Source organism: Lissotriton vulgaris, unplaced genomic scaffold (assembly GCF_964263255.1).
Source record: "Lissotriton vulgaris unplaced genomic scaffold, aLisVul1.2 SCAFFOLD_1450, whole genome shotgun sequence".
Taxonomy (NCBI): Eukaryota; Metazoa; Chordata; class Amphibia; order Caudata; family Salamandridae; genus Lissotriton; species Lissotriton vulgaris.
The window spans coordinates 218182-237727 of record NW_028243200.1 but is presented as its reverse complement, the minus strand read 5'-3'; the positions used below and the strand labels follow the sequence as shown (position 1 = coordinate 237727).

Genomic DNA, 19546 nt, shown 5'->3' with positions numbered 1-19546 from the left:
AGTAGTGAAATACGGTCTTCGTTGTAAGTCACTACTAGGACATGCCACGCACATCAGGGCTTGTCCTACCTTACACCTACAACGCACCCTGCCCGCAGGCCTACCATAGGGGTGACTAATATGTAGTCAAGGGAAGGGTCGGTGCTGGCAAGTGGGGACACTTGCCCAGCTAGCGTGACAGTACGAGACCGCACGCGGGTTCTGCGGTCGCAGTTCCCAGACACATCTTTACGGCTGCTTCGGTGGGTGGCGCAACCAGCGCTGCAGGCCCACCAGCAATATTGGCATCTACAAGCCCCGGCACTCTCTCGTGCACTTTACTAGGGACTAACAGTAGATCCAATGCACCAATCATGGATACCAATCGTATGTACAATTTACAGTAGGGAGCACTTGCACTGCGGCACGGATCAGCCGTGGCGCAGTGCCCTGAGTATCGGAAAACCAGCAAAACATCGGAGGCACATCAGCAAAAAGTGGAAGGGAGACTCACGCCAAGGTGCCAGGTCTAACATGTGTCCCCTCCAGCTGAAATGTGGGGGGAACTACCCTTCCCCAGGGAGTTCCACATCACTAAGGCGGAAAAATCTGGACAGACCGTCAGCGTTGGCGTGATCGGTGCCAGTGCGGTGTTCCACCGTAAAGTCCATACTCTGTAGAGAAATGGACCACCTCAACAGTTTCGGGTTCTCACCCCTCATTTGCATCAACCATCTGAGGGGCCTGTGGTCCGTCTGAACTCGGAAGTGAGACCCAAACAAGTAGGGTCTTAGCTTCTTCAGCGCCCAGACCACAGCAAATGCTTCACGCTCTATTGCACTCCACCTACTTTCCCGTGGAAGTAACCTCCGACTTATGAAGGCTACGGGTTGGTCAAAGCCCTCCTCAGTCATCTGTGAAAGAACAGCCCCTACACCATGCTCTGAAGCGTCTGTTTGCACTATGAATTCCTTGGAGAAGTCAGGAGCCAGGAGCACGGGCACCGTGCACATGGCAGTCTTCAGGGTGTCAAAAGCCTTCTGACAGGTGTCAGTCCAAATCACATTCCTGGGCTGCTTCTTCGAAGTCAGCTCTGTCAAGGGGGTCACGATCGTGCCATAGCCCTTGACAAACCTCCTGTAATACCCAGTGAGCCCCAGGAAGGCTCTCACTGCAGTCTGGGTCTTGGGGGGTTCCCAAGCCAGGATGGTTTCGATCTTGGGCTGCAAGGGGGCTACCTTGCCACTCCCAACTTGGTGTCCCAAGTACACCACTGAACCCTGCCCAATCTGGCACTTGCTTGCCTTGATTGTGAGGCCTGCTCTGCGCAGGGCCATCAACACTTCCCAGAGGTGTCGCAGGTGTTCGGGCCAGGTGCCGCTGAACACCGCGATGTCATCCAGGTAGGCGGCACTGAACGCGTCCAGTCCAGCCAACACCTGGTTGACCAATCTCTGAAAGGTGGCAGGGGCATTCTTCATCCCAAATGGCATGACTCGGAACTGGAAATGCCCATCTGGTGTTGAGAATGCCGACCTCTCCTTTGCCCCATCAGTCAAGGCGATCTGCCAGTATCCAGACGTCAAATCAAACGTGCTGAGAAACCGGGCAGCCCCCAGCCGATCAATGAGCTCGTCAGCTCTGGGGATGGGGTGCGCGTCAGTCTTCGTGACTGAATTGAGTCCTCTGTAGTCCACACAGAACCGGAGTTCGGGTGTGGCTCCCGGCGCAGCAGCCTTCGGAACCAAGACCACGGGGCTGGACCAAGGACTGCTGGAAGACTCAACCACCCCGAGGGCAAGCATCTTGGAGACCTCCTCCTTGATGCAGGCCCGTACCCTGTCAGTTACCCGGTAAGCCTTATGCTTCACCGGTAAGCTGTCTCCAGTGTCCACATCATGGACGCACCAATCTGTGACACTCGGAACCAGGGAGAACAGGTCTGGAAACTGCCCCAGCAACTGGCGGCAGTCCTCCTGTTGTTCGGCGGTCAGGGAGGGTGAGAGGTTAACTCCATCCACTGACCCATCCTTCTCACAGGCCACCAAGAGGTCCGAGAGAGGCTCTGACTCCTCCTCCATTCCGTCATCGGTTGCCAACAACATGCCCACTTCGGACCTTCGCAAGTGGGGCTTGAGGCGGTTGACATGTAGGACCCGCAAAGGGTTCCTGGGCGTCTTCATGTCCACCAAGTATGTCACGGGGCTCTTGCGCTCCACAACCTCAAATGGTCCTGTCCACTTATCCTGAAGGGCACAGGGCTCCACTGGGGCCAAGACATACACCTCCTGTCCAGGCTGAAGCTCGACCAGAGTGGCATTCTGATCGTACCACCGCTTCATTTCCTCCTGGCTCGCTTCCAGATTTGCCTCGGCAAGTTGTCTGAAGCGCCTGGTTTGGTTTCTGAAGGCCAGCATGTAGCTATATACATTCTGGGGAGGTTTCCTGGGAGATTGCTCCCAGCCTTCCTTTACCAAACTCAGTGGTCCTCTCACGGGGTGGCCGTACAGCAGTTCAAAGGGGCTGAACCCTAGGGACTTCTGTGGTACCTCGCGATATGCAAAAAGCAGGCATGGTAAGAGGACGTCCCACTTACGCCTCATCGGACCTTCCAGGCCCATGATCATGCCTTTCAGGGTTCGGTTGAATCTTTCAACCAACCCGTTACCTTGGGGATGGTAGGGTGTGGTGAACTTATACGTTACGCCACACTCTTGCCAAAGGGACTTCATATACTTCGATATGAAATTGGTCCCCCTGTCGCTCACCACCTCTAGAGGGAATCCTACTCGTGAGAAAATTCCCATCAGTGCACGCCCCACCACGGGAGCCGTCACTGTCCTCAGAGGGATGGCTTCAGGGTACCGGGTGGCATGGTCCACCAAGACCTGGATGAACCTGTTGCCCATGGCCGTCTCGGGGTCCAGAGGCCCAACGATGTCAATACCCACTCGCTGGAATGGCGTACCGACCACAGGGAAGGGTTGGAGGGGATCCTTGTTCTTCCCTCCCGTCTTCCCACTTGCCTGGCAAGTCGGACAGGTTCTGCAATAAGCATCGGAACTCTTATGCATTTGGGGCCAGTAAAAGTGGGTGACAAGCCTATCGTAGGTCTTGTCCATCCCCAAATGTCCTGCTAAAGGCACATCGTGAGCCAGACCCAGTAGGAAGGCTCTGAACTTCTGGGGTACCACCAGCACACGGGCTGACCCAGGTTCAGCAGCCTTAGGCTCGGAATACAGGAGGTCGTTCTCCCAGTACACATAATGTGTTTTGGCCTGAACACCATTGGCCTGGTCTGCAGCCTGCTGCCGCATACCCACGAGAGAAGGGCATTCTTTCTGCTCCCTGCAGAATTCCTCCCTGGAGGGTCCTCCTTCTTGCTGCCAATGGGTCAGCTCAGGCAGGTCCCCCAGTTCGGCGATCTGTTCCCCTGTAGGCTCCAGGGCATCCCCCTCAAGGTCTGCTTCCTCCTGGACCGTGGGAACGTTAGGAGCCGGTTTCCCGCGCCCCCTGCGCCTTCTCCCTAAGGCCGGTTCCTGGGCCTCTCCATCAGGCCCCAGGATCTCTCGATCACCCCTACTGGCTGCCATCGACCGGGTGGTCACGCACGCCCAGTCAGGCAGACCCACCATCCGCAGGTGAGTCGTTTTCTCCACCTTTTCCCAAGGGGAGTGCTCCAAGTCGTTCCCTAGCAAACAGTCAACAGGCATGGTTTTTCTCACACAGACCTGCAGAGTACCAGAGACCCCCCCCCACTCGAAGGGAACTTGAGCCATCGGACACTGACTCTCAGAATTATCAGCGTTGATAACCCTACAGTAGGCATGGGGTACAACCTGCTCTTGAGACACCAGGTGCTGCCTCACTGCAGTCACACTGGCTCCTGTGTCTCTAAGAGCCTCGGCTTCCTTACCATTGATGATCACCACCTGCCCATATTTTTTAGTGTTAGAGGGCAGGTAGTTCGTAGGGATCATCTCGCTGTCTCCTAACGAGACCAGGGTCATGTGAACGGGATCTCCACCCCCCGGGACCATCATTTCTTCTCCCAGGTGAACGCTAGTCACTTGTCGGGGCGGAGCACCAGTGGGTGCGGGTTTCCCAAATAGGCGACACTTGGGGTCACTGGATATGTGCCCAGGCTCGCCACATTTGAAACAATTGAAGGGCCCCTTTGGAACAGGTTTACCTGTCGGGCCCCATTCTGCTTCGGGGGTGGGGAAGGCTGAGAACCCTGCTGCGGATTCCCTTGGGAACTACTTTGGGGGCCTTTTTGGAACCCTTTCTGTTTTCCCCCCTTGTCCCCCCCACTCTTCTGCTGGGGACCCTGCCCACTTTTGGCGGAGTCTCCCACGGGACCCTTGTGGACCCTGGTGCTGAGCCAGCGGTCCGCCTCCTCAGCAAGCTTCCTCGGGTTGGACAGCTTGCTATCGATCAGGTGTTGGCGTAACTCAGGAAAACAGTGATCAGACAAGTGCTCCCATGCAATTAAATCAAAGAGACCTTGAAAATCATTAACTTTGTTACCTTTCACCCAACCATCCAGTGCTCTGCAAAAGTAAGTCACATACTCCACATACGTATTCCTAGGCCGCTTAGTACATCCCCTAAACTTCTGTCTATACATTTCAGGGGTAAGCCCGTACCTGTTCAATAAAGCTTCTTTCATGTGGGCATAGGATCTCTGATTCTCGACGGGCAAATCTAGCAAGGTATCTCTCCCTTCGCTAAGGAACCTTCCCCACAACCCCGCTCCCCAATCCTTGTCATGGACCCGGTGGGAGGACATGGCTACCTCGTATGCCCTAAACCACTGCCCTATGTCATCCCCCTTAAAGAACTCCTTAACTACGTCCTTCGGGATGTGCACTCTTGACTCTACCTGCACTGGCGATGTGCTGCCACCAGAGGGAGGACGATCCAAGCCTCTCTCCTTGAGACTTATCTCCCTCATTTTTACTTCATAATCCATCTGGTGCTTTCGCTCTTCCAGCGCCATTCTTTTTGTTTCAAGCTCCAGCTGGATTTTCAATTCTGCCAATTTTCTTTCGTGATTCCGGGTTTCCTTCCTGTCCGCCAGCTCCTCTGGCGACAGGCCTTTCCCAAAGCTGTGTTCGCTGTCTTGCCGCTCGAGATCGATCAGATCCCCAAGCGCATTCTGCTCCGTCGTTGCATTCTGCTCGGCGAGGACGTCTTGCTCCTCCGGGGTCTTTCTGGACTCCACCCAGGCTTTCAGGGCCTTGTAGAGCTCCGGCTTGTTTTTGCAGCCAGCGTGCGGAACTTTGAGTTTCCGACAGAAAAACTTCAGTTCAACTCTGGTGTATTTATCCAGCTTTGCGGCGTCCCACTCCACCTCCAACACCTCGGAGGTCGTGGACTCTGCTCCATCCAGGCTCTTTGTGCCCGGCATGGCTTCTGCACTCGGAATCTTCTTTCAGCAAAATTCAAAAAGCAAAGTCTGTGGCTAAGTAACTGGACCGTAATCCTTGTGTAGTGGTCAGAAGCTCAGGTATAGATATCGCAAGTGTAAATTCGAAATCCTCACCGCTGCGTCCAATGTAGGAAGGGGGAGGCTCTAGTTGGCGCAGTGCAACACTAGCGACAAGCAGGGACTCTCTCTTCCTCGTCAGGGCTGAGGGTTACCTTCAAGATAACCTCTGCTTACCCTCTAGGTAGTGTGGCTTAAGCAGTCTTAGGCTAATCTCTGGGGCACATAGGGTTAAACACTTGCAATAGTACACCTTCACAACCAACCCACCACACAACGAGACCAGACTGTATTCTGTGAAAATATATATCTTTATATAGATTTTAAGCAGGCTTGTAAATACAGTCGATATACTTTATGAAAACGGTTGCAGATTACTTGATTCGGGTTACCACAGTTCTTATAGCAGTTCTCTTGAGGCCCGTAGGCCGGTGTTAACCAAAGTTCCTTGTGGAGCCGGCGGCTTCCAGGGGATCTGTCCCACGTCGCGTTGCCTTCCCGGGGTCGCTGATCGTTGCGGCTCTTCGGCCGAGCAGGTCACTGGTCGTCCGGGGCAGCGGTGTTCTGTGGCGGCAGGGTCCTCTCCTCGTCGTCCGCTCCGACCCTGGAGACGGCGGCTGTGTGGCGGTGACAAGTGGCAGTACGGTCCCCAAGTGCAGGACGTACCCGGCCAAATGTCGGTCCAGCTGTGGGCTCACAGCTGGGCTGTCGGGCAGGCTACCGACCTTGTGGATTCTCGTAGGGCAACTGCCCGTCCTTGCAGGTGAGTGACTGCTCGCTATGCAGTCTCCTCGAGAGCTCGGACCGGACGGGTCCTCCTTCCCTTTGCTCTCGGGCTCCCTGTGCAGTTGCGGTCACGGTGTTCGGGCCAGCGGCGGCTGGTCCTTGCTTTGCTCCCGCTGTTGCTGTGGGCCCCGGTCACGGTGGTCGGGATGACGTTGATGCCTTAGAGGAGATTCCTCTTTGTCGATACTGCGGCGATGGTCAGCACCCGCAGTCGCTTTCTTCCAAGGGGGTTAGCGTCCACTGGTCCTGGGACGCTGGTCAGGGGGCAAGTTCAGTGGCAAGCCCTTGGAGATCTCTTCAGCAGAGTTTGGCACAAAGTAAAGCAAAAGTCTTCTCGTAGTCTTTTCTCTTGTCTCTCCTTCAGCAGCAAGGCACCAGACACAGGCAAGAGTCAGCACCCCTCCTTGTCTCTCACGGTCCTTCTCGTCGGGCAGAGTCCTTCTGTGGCCCAAACCGGATCTAACTTTCAAAGAGCAGGGCTCCTTCTTTTATAGGCCAATTCTTTTGTTCTCGCAGGCCAGGGGGGCCTTTGCATAGCCACTCTCAGTTCTGGAGTACCCCGGCGGGTGTACTCCGGCTTCTGCTTTCAGTGTGAGGGGCAGGCGCATCAGACGCCCCACAGGGGGTGGAGCCAGCATTGTCCGGACAGGGGTGGCCAGAGTACCTTGTTGATGGGGGCTTCGCCCTTCCGGGGCCAGGTGCCGGCAGAGTCATCCGCCGCTCCCCAGGAGGGTGGAGCCAGCATTGTGGTGGCCGAGCACAGTGACAGCTCGAGTCAAGAGGCACTCCTACCTCCCACTAAGGTGTAATCTGCGCATTCACCACCTGTCATCCCTCCAGCCCTGTCACTCACACATCCCAGACAGTCAGATACACATACCAGCAGAGGCAACTGAAATGGTTAAGCAAGCAAATGCTAACTTTCTAAAAGTAGCATCTGCAAACCCAGGATACTAAAATAAACTTGACTACAAGAAATATCTCATTATCCTGAGTTCAGGCATACTAAACATGACTCACTACCATGCTCCTTGAGCCTGCGGGGATTATAGGGTGTAATAATCCTCGCAGCTCAGTCTGGCCTAATGGAGCAGGTAGCCTTCAGTAGTGAAATACGGTCTTCGTTGTAAGTCACTACTAGGACATGCCACGCACATCAGGGCTTGTCCTACCTTACACCTACAACGCACCCTGCCCGCAGGCCTACCATAGGGGTGACTAATATGTAGTCAAGGGAAGGGTCGGTGCTGGCAAGTGGGGACACTTGCCCAGCTAGCGTGACAGTACGAGACCGCACGCGGGTTCTGCGGTCGCAGTTCCCAGACACATCTTTACGGCTGCTTCGGTGGGTGGCGCAACCAGCGCTGCAGGCCCACCAGCAATATTGGCATCTACAAGCCCCGGCACTCTCTCGTGCACTTTACTAGGGACTAACAGTAGATCCAATGCACCAATCATGGATACCAATCGTATGTACAATTTACAGTAGGGAGCACTTGCACTGCGGCACGGATCAGCCGTGGCGCAGTGCCCTGAGTATCGGAAAACCAGCAAAACATCGGAGGCACATCAGCAAAAAGTGGAAGGGAGACTCACGCCAAGGTGCCAGGTCTAACAATGATGATGTGAATTTCAGGTTGGGATCCCCCAGGTTAATCCAAAGAAGGAACTCTTCAAGTAGTTCCATAGGTCCTTCCCAGATAAGTAAAATATCGTCTATGTAGCGGTACCAGCCCGCTACATTTTCGAAGAAGGGTGCCAGTTCATTGTTTATATGTATGTTCTCAAAGTTACCCACATACAAACAGGCCAGGCTAGGGGCACAAGTGGCCCCCATACTGGTCCCCTTGAGCTGCCTATAGTAATCATTTTTAAAGAGGAACACGTTGTTGGTGAGGATGAGTCTCACACATTCAACTATAAACTCTCTGTTTGCTCCACCAAGGTCATGGCCAGAAAGAACTCCATCTATGACCTCAATAGTGTCCACCTGTGGGATGTTAGTGTATAGAGACTCAATGTCTAGAGTAACCAGACATTGAGTCTCTTCACAGAATGGGGTACCCTCAACCAAAGATATGATGTGCGCTGAATCTCGCACGTATGATTTTAAATTACATACAAGGGGTCTTAGGAAATGGTCAACATATTTACTGACCGGCTCTAAAAGTGAATCTATACTGCTCACTATTGGGCGCATGGGTGGGTTCAGTTTATTCTTGTGCACTTTAGGCAGGCCATAGATAGCCGGAGTTCTGGGCTCTAGGTTGTTGAGGAAGCAAAATTCCTCTTCACAGATATAGCCAGCCTCCTTGGCTTCTGTGAGTAGTGCTATGCATTCTTTGGCTACTTTTTTCAGACTGGCTTCGGTAGTGCGGACGTAGTGTTCACCGACTCCAAGGAGACCAAGCATGCGCTGCTCATAATCTCCGGTGTCGAAGACCACCACCCCGCCCCCCTTATCTGCTGGTTTGATAGTGAGAGACCCGTCTTCCCTCAGCCGGTTAAGGGCCTCTCTTTCACTAGCTGAGATATTATGGTTGTAATACCGCTTCTCCTTTTCAAACAGTTTGTGAATACCACTTTCAACAGCTGTTTCAAAGGCTTCTATGTTTTTATTTACCATACTTAGGGTCGGTGTGAATTTGGACTTAGGTTTCAGCCCTGAAATGTTGGTTTTCTCTCTACTCTCTCTATTCTCAAAAAATCTCCTGAGTCTGATCTTCCTAAAAAAGGAACGTAAATCTTTCTCAAACTGGAATTTATCCAGGTGGGTGGATGGGACGAAACTAAAGCCTTTACTAAGAATCCCTATCTCTGTATCACTCAGGATTTTGCTTGATAAGTTAATCACTGGTAGTTTGTTTGTTTCCAATACTTCTTGTTCCGGGTACTTAGATACTCCTGTTGAGGAGGTGCTTGGTTGTAGCTCTGCTGGGGAGGTCCCCGATTGTAGTTCTGTTGCGGAGGTCCCTGATTGTAATTTTGTAGGGGACGTCCCTGATTTTGATATTGTTGTCTCCCTCGATTGAAGTGACCCTGGCCTCGGTTCCCATTGTAGGTCTGTCCTCTCCTTGGGCGTGATTCTAAAAAAAACCTCTGGTCATAGTTGTTGCTATCTGCTTCACTAACCTCTTCCTCCTCTGAGCCAGAGCATGATGAGTTCGAGAAGGTTACATGCTTGTTGCCCCCTCTAGAATATACCTGCCTATTAGGGGGTCGTTCCCAATTCCCACTGTATTTGTTCTGATAATAGTTTTCTTTTAGGAAAGGGTAGGTTTTCTCTTCAGCATATTGTTCAATATCATTCTTTAGCTTGTTAGTTTTTTTATTTAGAAGATAAGTGCTGTAACCCTCAACATCTGTTAATGTCTGCCAGTTTCTTTTTGGCCTCTTCCAGAGCTGGACTGTTTTTAAGTTCCTCTTCTAATTTATCAATTTCTTCTTTTTCCAGGATGATTAAGCCTTGCGCTGTTTCGATAATTAAAAGCATCCAGTCTCTGCTACATCTATTTGAGATTAGTGCCCAAGTTTCAAGGAATTTCCTATCCTCTGTGAATACTCCCGGTTCATTGCGAACCTGTAACCCAATAGGGATAGTGCCGGATGTTACATATTCGACTAGAAAGTCGGCATGGGCTTCAGTCCGAATTAGTTTTTTCTTTAAATTCACTAATTTGCCCCAGTTTTCCCCTTTCCCAGAGGCAACTGTAATTCTATTACCACTTTTAGTGCTGATAATGCGGTGAAGTTGATCTTCACTAAATCCGAATGTTTTAATTTTATCCATCAGAGATTATAATCCCTTCTTACAATAGTATACACACTCAGTGGCTAAACGCAACTCTCCAGTCCACGGACCGTACACAGAATCTCTAATAAAAGAGAGAGGGACCCCAAAACCAAAGGGATAGGGTTCCACAGTTGACACAAGTCAAAAAGATAATTCCCTTTGGGCGAATTAACATTCAAACATAGATACTGACAGACAGTGATATTACAAACACCAACCATATAACAAGGAAGCAATGAAAATAGGTAAAAAACTACAAAATATGTGAAAACACTCTAAAGAAATGAATTATTAAAACAATTTATTAGCATACATTACATAAATAAGAAACTAAAAATCGGGAAACACATACAGGATGAAACAATAGTCAATAAAAACAACATTCCAATAAAAAAGGAGCTTCAAGGAAAGAGGACTAAACTCAAACACTAAACAGTTATTTTGAATTTCCCTCAGTTTATCATCCCAGATTGACTCCTTGCATCGACGCGTTTCTGCGGTATGTTCAGATACAACCCGCCTTCATCAGGAAAATGTGTATAAATGTTTCCCAGTACTTCTGAAATTTAGATAAAATCAGTCTTAGTCACAACTAATAGACAGAACAAATAAAATAACAGAAGTCAAAAATAGTATTCCCAACAAAACATAATGTATCTTGCTAAGTTTTGAACACACATAAACATTGCTTCCAATATACAGAACAAACAACATCAATTACAGAGAGTTTATAGTTGAATGTGTGAGACTCATCCTCACCAACAACGTGTTCCTCTTTAAAAATGATTACTATAGGCAGCTCAAGGGGACCAGTATGGGGGCCACTTGTGCCCCCAGCCTGGCCTGTTTGTATGTGGGTAACTTTGAGAACATACACATAAACAATGAACTGGCACCCTTCTTCGAAAATGTAGCGGGCTGGTACCGCTACATAGGCGATATTTTACTTATCTGGGAAGGACCTATGGAACTACTTGAAGAGTTCCTTCTTTGGATTAACCTGGGGGATCCCAACCTGAAATTCACATCATCATGTAGTACCAGTAAAGTTGAGTTTTTGGATCTATGCATTAAGAACTGTAATGGAGTGCTGGCAGTTGAACTGTTCACCAAACCAATGGCAAAAAATACATTGCTAGAGTTCTCCAGTTTCCATCCCAAATCACAGAGGGAGAGTATCCCCTTTAGTCAGTTTCTTCGTCTCCGACGAAACTGCTCTGATCTAAACGACTATTATAAACATGCGGAAGATCTAAGACTGAAATTTAAGGATAGGGGCTACCCTAAGAAACTCCTTTCCAACTCTATGAAAAGAGCACGGTTCTATGACCGGGATGTTTTAATTCATAACACCCCTAAAGAGAAGGAGCCCCTAAATAAAGTTGTTTTTGTTAGCAAGTTTTCAAATTTGAGCAATCAGATCAAAAATGTTGTGAATAGGCATTGGCATATCCTGAACCACGAAGAAGAACTAGTGCTTGAAAAACCGCTATTTGCGTTTAAGAAGAACAAAAACCTTCGTGACCTGCTAGTCCATACTTATAAAGAGGAACTGGTTGAGAAACAAAGAACAATTGATGGCACGAGGGTCATTGGTACTACCAAATGTGGGAATTGTAACATCTGTAATCAGTGCATTGTTGGTTCAGAGATTGTATGTAACACCAAGAGAATAACATGTAAGACTCATAATAACTGTTAGAGTAAGAATGTCATCTATCTGATCCAATGTCCCTGCGGCCTCTGCTATGTTGGAGAAACGGGAAGAGAAGTACGCACCAGGCTCCAGGAGCATAGATCAGCTATTAAAACCAAAAAAGTAACTGCTCCCATTGTTCCCCATTTTTTGGAAATGGAACATAAGGAATCCGAATTTGGCTGGTTCATTCTGGAGAAAATCAAGATAGGCAAGAGAGGTGGGAATATAGTTACGAGGAGAAAGGAAAGAGAACAGTGGTATATCTCCTACCTTGACACAGTCAAAAGGGGTTTGAATTCAAGGGAAGAGTGGGACCGCATTATTGGAACAGTCTAATATTGCTGCTTCATTGCCATTTGATCTGATTTGTTTTAGAGCATTAGATGATGGCTCAGCGGCTACCTACATGTGTTTATGTGATTGATTAATCACTCATGCATGTATCCGGGGTGTCAGGACCGCACTATTGGAGCAGTTTAATATTTCTGCTTTAGTGTGACTTGATCTGATTTGATTTTGAGCATTAGATGATAGCTCAGCGGCTAGCTACATGTGTTTATGTGATCGAGCAATCACGCTTCCATGTATCCGGGTTGTTAGTACATACAGAACATGGGTTCTGGACAACCACCTAGCTCATAACTACTAGTGTTTCCAGTTGGGTATCCATCTACATAGAGTAGATTTCAAATATCAACTCTAAATTTAGTCCTTTTCGTCATACCCCCAATAATGGCACACATTGCTTGGGCTATGCATATATATATATATTTTTTTTTAAATACCGGCTTATCTAGCCTAACCATATCCATCCCAATGTCAACATTAAAAGATAAAGCACAATAAATCTATATACAATCCTTTGAGTGAAATGTGCATTTATAGATATTTAATTATTTTCTCATTGCCATAGTGATTATCGAATATACGTTTACAAATCAGTCTTTTTTAGACATTACAAATGCGGAATACGTGTTGGAAGTCTTACCTCACTGCCTTTCACTTCCGCGTTCGTCATCGTATACGCCCACAAAAAATCAAGCTAACGTACTTATCGCGGTGCGGCGTTATGCATTTGTTAGTATCCGGCACTACGAGCAGGCACGCGGGACGTTTGAGAGCTTCTTACAAGAGGTAAAGGGCCAATCTGGGAGGCATTATATATCTTTTATGCGCTTTCATTTGTGGGACACGTTTTGAGACACAGCGTGTGTCTGTTTTTTGCCTTCCTTCAATATGCAGGGCTAACACAGAGGTATTCCCTCGTGTCGGGTTGAGGGCACTCTATTGGAACCCTAAACTCCCGAATAGACGTAAACGCTACATATGGAAAAGTGACCATAGAATTACGGCGTGCATTGGATACAGCGTTTTTTAACTCTTTGTGAGTATAGTAAGAGATTTACGCTAATAGCTACTATTCCACATCGGGTAGCTGTTTAACTAACAATGGCTTATCCTTTACTTTCAGCTCCCAGCCATTACGCTGGATGTGCCATTAATACTGAATCTACGATAAAGGCTTTCGCCATTTGTTTTAACCAGTAAGTAACAAGGGTGGATAGTTTTCATTATATGTAAATGACGTTTGTTTATCCAGACATTTGTGGCACGTTATGTGCACATACTGCTATTACGCTTTCTTTATTCTTTTCTGGCACTATCGACCCGCTATGTGCAGATAGAAATATGAGAATTATGTTAAGTATCCTTATCTCCATGTATTAGAGCTGTGTTTAGGCACGAGATATTGCCATGTATAAGTATGGTAGACATAATATGTTCTCATGTGAGCTTTGCCACCGACATTTATGTGCAACTATCTCTATCTTGATCAACAAGAAGCTCTTTTGTGACAAAGTAGACACATGTCATTTACCTAACATATGAACCAACTGTGTTAGGTATAGAAGTGAGCATTGGCCTGATATGCACTGAATGTGATATCCATTTTTTACAATTAGGAATTCTATATTTTGTAGGAAGATAATTCGCTGGACGAATATCTATACCTCACGCTAAGGAGGAAATATACCCCTTACACTGCTATACCCCTTTCTGGGTCGAGGTAGGTGATGTACCATGACTATTTGTATTGCCGGCTCTCTTATGTTTATCTATGTAGTGATTTCCTCATTAAGACCCGGTCATTACAATAATGGTTGACCACATATTACTGGATTTGAAATTTGGTCATATGAGAAAGGTTGTTTATACTGATGTTAAATATGATGAGCTTACCTATTTGATGAGTTTACCTATGTGATATGAATTCATTGGTCTTGGGCTATCAATTGATTAGCCTTTTATGTAATTGATGATGTAATTGATGTTGTTTGTTCTGTATATTGGAAGCAATGTTTATGTGTGTTCAAAACTTAGCAAGATACATTATGTTTTGTTGGGAATACTATTTTTGACTTCTGTTATTTTATTTGTTCTGTCTATTAGTTGTGACTAAGACTGATTTTATCTAAATTTCAGAAGTACTGGGAAACATTTATACACATTTTCCTGATGAAGGCGGGTTGTATCTGAACATACCGCAGAAACGCGTCGATGCAAGGAGTCAATCTGGGATGATAAACTGAGGGAAATTCAAAATAACTGTTTAGTGTTTGAGTTTAGTCCTCTTTCCTTGAAGCTCCTTTTTTATTGGAATGTTTTTATTGACTATTGTTTCATCCTGTATGTGTTTCCCGATTTTTAGTTTCTTATTTATGTAATGTATGCTAATAAATTGTTTTAATAATTCATTTCTTTAGAGTGTTTTCACATATTTTGTAGTTGTTTACCTATTTTCATTGCTTCCTTGTTATATGGTTGGTGTTTGTAATATCACTGTCTGTCAGTATCTATGTTTGAATGTTAATTCGCCCAAAGGGAATTATCTTTTTGACTTGTGGCGACTTATGTACCCACAAGGGAAAGGGGAAGTGGATTGAGAGAAACAAAAAACAACACTGGATCTCTTCTTCTCAGAGACGTCTGATGTAGTTTCTCTTTTTGAAGTGATCTGAGCTTCTTTGATTGTCTCCAGGAAATGTATAAACACTGCGTCTAATAAACATTACATGTACATTAATCACTTGAACTAACTCACTTTAATCTTCTTCCATACATAAAGCTAGATTTTCAATAGTACATACCATATTCCTGTAAGCCCATTCTAACACTTCTGTAATTGTTTGACGGCTTGAATCAACCTACTGCTTGAATAACAAAAGATGCACGTTTTTAAAAAACAACAACAATAAATATACCAAGAATGAGCATCAAGAACTGGTTAGTTTGTTGTTAATAGTAGGGTTTGAACTAGCACAACTCAACTCGTCCTACCTTTCAATTGCGTACGATTCTCCTTGCATGGATTCTGAAAGAGAGAAGCAGAAACAACAACCTAGCTACTCTCTGTAGTACTTGGATTCTAATCACAGACTCATAAACCTCTGAGTCTTTTGTTTGGTTGATTCTAGAAATAACAACTTAAAAGCATTATCAAGGTTTTACAAGGAAGAATAATAAATATCAAATTAGCACTTTTGGCTACAAGTAATCACAATGTTTGAATTAACCAAGTCCGCTTTTAACTCTATCTTTGCCAGGAAATATCACAATTGTCTTTGTCAATGCTTGTTTGAATATCACGATTTCCTTTACCAGTGTTTGTTTTTCTGTATTTGCTGATGCGATGAAAGTTTGCTTCTAAAATCACTTGCTGCACCCAAAGCTTATTGTTTTCCTCTTTGTTGCTTAGTAACCCATAAACCTTACTTTTGTTTACAGGAACCGGAAAGTCATCAACTCGCGTCGGGACCGGAAAAGAACTTGCACCGGAATCGAGGTTTCCAGGACTGCTGCCGTCGGAGCTTCAGGGATGAGGAGTCGAGAGGTCCAGGTAAGAAGAGACTGGGAGGGAGCTCCGGGTACAGAAATCCGAGCTGCGCAGGAATGAGGGTGGAGGTCTCTGGGCGGCTGAACGGGCAAAGGGAACCTAGGACAGGAATGCTTGTGGAGATGCTGCAACGTGAAGCGAAGCATCTCTGTGAGCAAGAGCAAGGCTTTTATAGTCTAGGGATGGGAGTTGGCTGCCTTTTCACGTGCGTTTCCAGAATATTTAAACACGTGCAATACAGGCAATAACATCTAACTGGGTGAACCAAAAACCAGCATTGCTAAAAAAATAACCAGCATTTCTAGCTACAAGAGCTCACAAGTAGTTACATTTAAAAGTCTAACCTCAAATAAACCTCAGTGTACACCTAATCAGTTATGCTGTAACATGCAACATGTGATCCCATAACAGTAACAGTGCGGTTACGCGCACAGTAACACGCATTCCTCGCATCGCTCGTGGGAACCCTTACAGCGGGCGATCAGGCGCCATCTGGCTTTCCTCTCATTTGCTCTCCCAAGCGCGTGCTGCAACGCTCCTCACCCTCCCCCACCACAGAGCGCGTCTCGTCACTTTAACGGCCGTGCGGCCAATGCTTGTTTTTATTTGAAAGTTTCTGGCTAGCTTCAGCATTGATTCCTGTCCCTCCCTACAGCACTTTTAGGGCCGCGTTGCCAGTTTTTAAAAAGCTTTCAGCGCGAGGCGCGCGCTGAAAGGCAAGTACTTTCCCGCTTTCCTTTCCTTTAATACCTTTTTTAGGTCTCGCCTGAGCCAATGCGCTTGCGCAATGCTCCGGCGAGATTATAGTAAGGGAAAAGAACTGTCTACCATCGGGCGGATTATACACAGTTCATGTGATCTATGCGCGTGCACAGCAGCAGCAGCCACGTCACACACCACCATTTGTCTCCAATCAGACTTCAAAGGCTACTGCTCCGCCCCCCATCAGACTTGAAAGGAACCGCTTGCACACCACCATTTGTCTCAGACTTCAAAGGAATGCCTCCCGCTCCCCCGCCCCCGCCACAGCAATGCAGAGAGCTTCTTTTGTACTAGTACTAAAGCGTGTCCCCTTTTACTTAGCCTCATACGATCCTATGTACATTTTGCAGCGCTCGGACTGTACAGCAAAGGGTTTGCTTCGCTTTATAACACCGTTCAGTACATGATGACGTGCCTCTATGGCACACCCCGTGTCTTGCGTGTTGTTCTATTATACAACGTTATGTAATTTTGTGATGCTCCTTTTCCCTCTCTCACCTTCCGCTTAATCACCCCTCTCTTTTTTGCATACTCCTCTGCCTACTTTCTCTAACTTCTCCGTTCTCTCCCTTGCACTTTTATTTTCAGTCTGTCAATCACTCCTTTCATCTCCTAGCCTCAGTCTTTCCTCCTTATTCCTTTATTTTCGTCCTCTTCATCCCACTTTTCTGCTCTTTGACTGTGCGCCACACACTGCTGCACGCCACACACTGCTGCACGCCACACACTGCTGCACGCCACACACTGCTGCACGCCACACACTGCTGCACGCCACACACTGCTGCAAGCCTCACACTGCTGCACGCTGCACGCCTGACACTGCTGCACGCCTCACACTGCTGTACGCTGCAGGCCACACACTGCTGCACGCCTGACACTGCTGCACGCCTGACACTGCTGCACGCCTCACACTGCTGCACGCCTCACACTGCTGCACGCCACACACAGCTGCACGCCACACACAGCTGCACGCCTCACACAGCTGCACGCCTCACACAGCTGCACGCCTCACACAGCTGCACGCCACACACTGCTGCACGACACACACTGCTGCACGACACACGCCACACACTGCTGCACGCTGCAGGCCACACACTGCACGCCACACACTGCTGCATGCCACACATTGCTGCATGCACACACTGCTGCACACTGCAGGCCACACACTGCTGCACGCCTCACACTGCTGCACGCCACACACTGCTGTACGCCTCACACTACTGCACGCTGCATGCCACACACTGCTGCACGCTGCATGCCACACACTGCTGCCTGCCTCACACTGCTGCCTGCCTCACACTGCTGCCTGCCTCACACTGCTGCCTGCCTCACACTGCTGCCTGCCTCACACAGCTGCACGCCTCACAGCTGCACGCCTCACACTGCTGCACGCCTCACAGTGCTGCACGCCTCACACTGCTGCACGCCTCACACTGCTGCACGCCTCACACTGCTGCACGCCTCACACTGCTGCACGCAACACACACTGCTGCACGCAACACACACTGCTGCACGCAACACACACTGCTGCACGCAACACACACTGCTGCACGCAACACACACTGCTGCACGCAACACACACTGCTGCACGCACCACACACTGCTGCACGCACCACACACTGCTGCACGCACCACACACTGCTGCACGCACCACACACTGCTGCACGCACCACACACTGCTGCACGCACCACACACTGCTGCACGCACCACACACTGCTGCATGCACCACACACTGCTGCACGCACCACACACTGCTGCAGGCCACACACTGCTGCAGGCCACACACTGCTGCAGGCTACACACTGCTGCACGCCTCACAACACCACCATATCTCTCAGGGACACCACCACATCGCTCTGGGACACCACCACATCGCTCTGGGACACCACCACATCGCTCTGGGACACCACCACATCGCTCTGGGACACCACCACATCGCTCTGGGACACCACCACATCGCTCTGGGACACCACCACATCGCTCTGGGACACCACCACATCGCTCTGGGACACCACCACATCGCTCTGGGACACCACCACATCGCTCTGGGACACCACCACATTGCTCTGGGACACCACCACATCACTCAGCCCAACCACATCATCACTCAGCACCACCACAACAGCATCACTCAGCACCACAACAGCACTGTTCTTGCTTGCTACCAACAAGCATTGCCATAGCCAATAGGACTTGCATTAGGAAAGTGTAAGCTATTGGCTTTGTGAATAACCATGCTATTAATTTATATATTTTCAAACCCAACACTTATTAAAAACAATTGTCATTTACAATGCCAATAGCTCACACTTTCCTAATGCGAGACCTATTGCATTGCAAATGCTTGTTTTTTCCCCTTTTACTTCAAGCGTGAGGCGCGCACTAAAAGGCAAGTAGACCCACAGCTGAAATGCCCTCCTGCCAGGCGGTGAACAACAACTTGGAAAGCACGGAGAGCCTTTTATTTTTATTTAAACTTGCGACCGTCACCATCCACTAACACGCCGAACTTTATTCGGCGGTGTTTATCGAGGACGTGGCCTTCACCGAGGCGGACATCGAGGAGTAAGTCTTGTTCTCTATGTCTCTCTAAAGCCTTTCCATTTCGAACTTGTTTGTTTTTTCCTGAATCCAGTTTTGCCTGCCGTGTTTAAAATGATTGATATGAAGCTACTCACGGGCTTAAGCAAACAGCAAGTATCTCTTAGACGCTCTGCTGACATGCTGTCTTAAAAGGATGGGGTGAACATCTAAACACATCTGCTCCGGTGAAGCATTCTTGTAATAAAAAAATAGCATGTTCAGACACTTGCTTCTTCATCAGCCCCAGGGTGCATGGTTTGTTCCTCCAGCTCATATCTGGTAAAGGGCCTTGTTTGTGTGACAGACATCGGTTGCAGAAGGTTCACTTCTTGCAAGTGACCAGAGGAGAAGCTTCGGGAGGTTGCCGTACCCATATTTCATTCAGAGTGTTTCCACTCACACTGCTGCTAGCTGCCCCCAGTGTTGTGAGGCTCTTTCAGCCTGTCCTGCTTCCTTCGCCCACATCACTGGACAGAAGAGATGGAATCTTCTCATTGCATGGAACGCTGCTGTGTCCACACTGGGACATCACCTCGGAGTTGTTATCATTGGAACAG

The 19546-nt window shown here is 48.3% G+C and overlaps 1 pseudogene across 1 annotated transcript in view; it reads left to right on the top strand.

The window, feature by feature from the left end:
* LOC147668669 (uncharacterized) overlaps positions 1 to 19546 on the top strand; it is a 99464-nt pseudogene that overhangs the window by 39387 nt on the left and 40531 nt on the right. The window contains exon 3 of the transcript XR_015303845.1: positions 15535 to 15646. The product of XR_015303845.1 is annotated as an uncharacterized LOC147668669 (transcript). The remainder of the gene's footprint in view (positions 1 to 15534; positions 15647 to 19546) is intronic.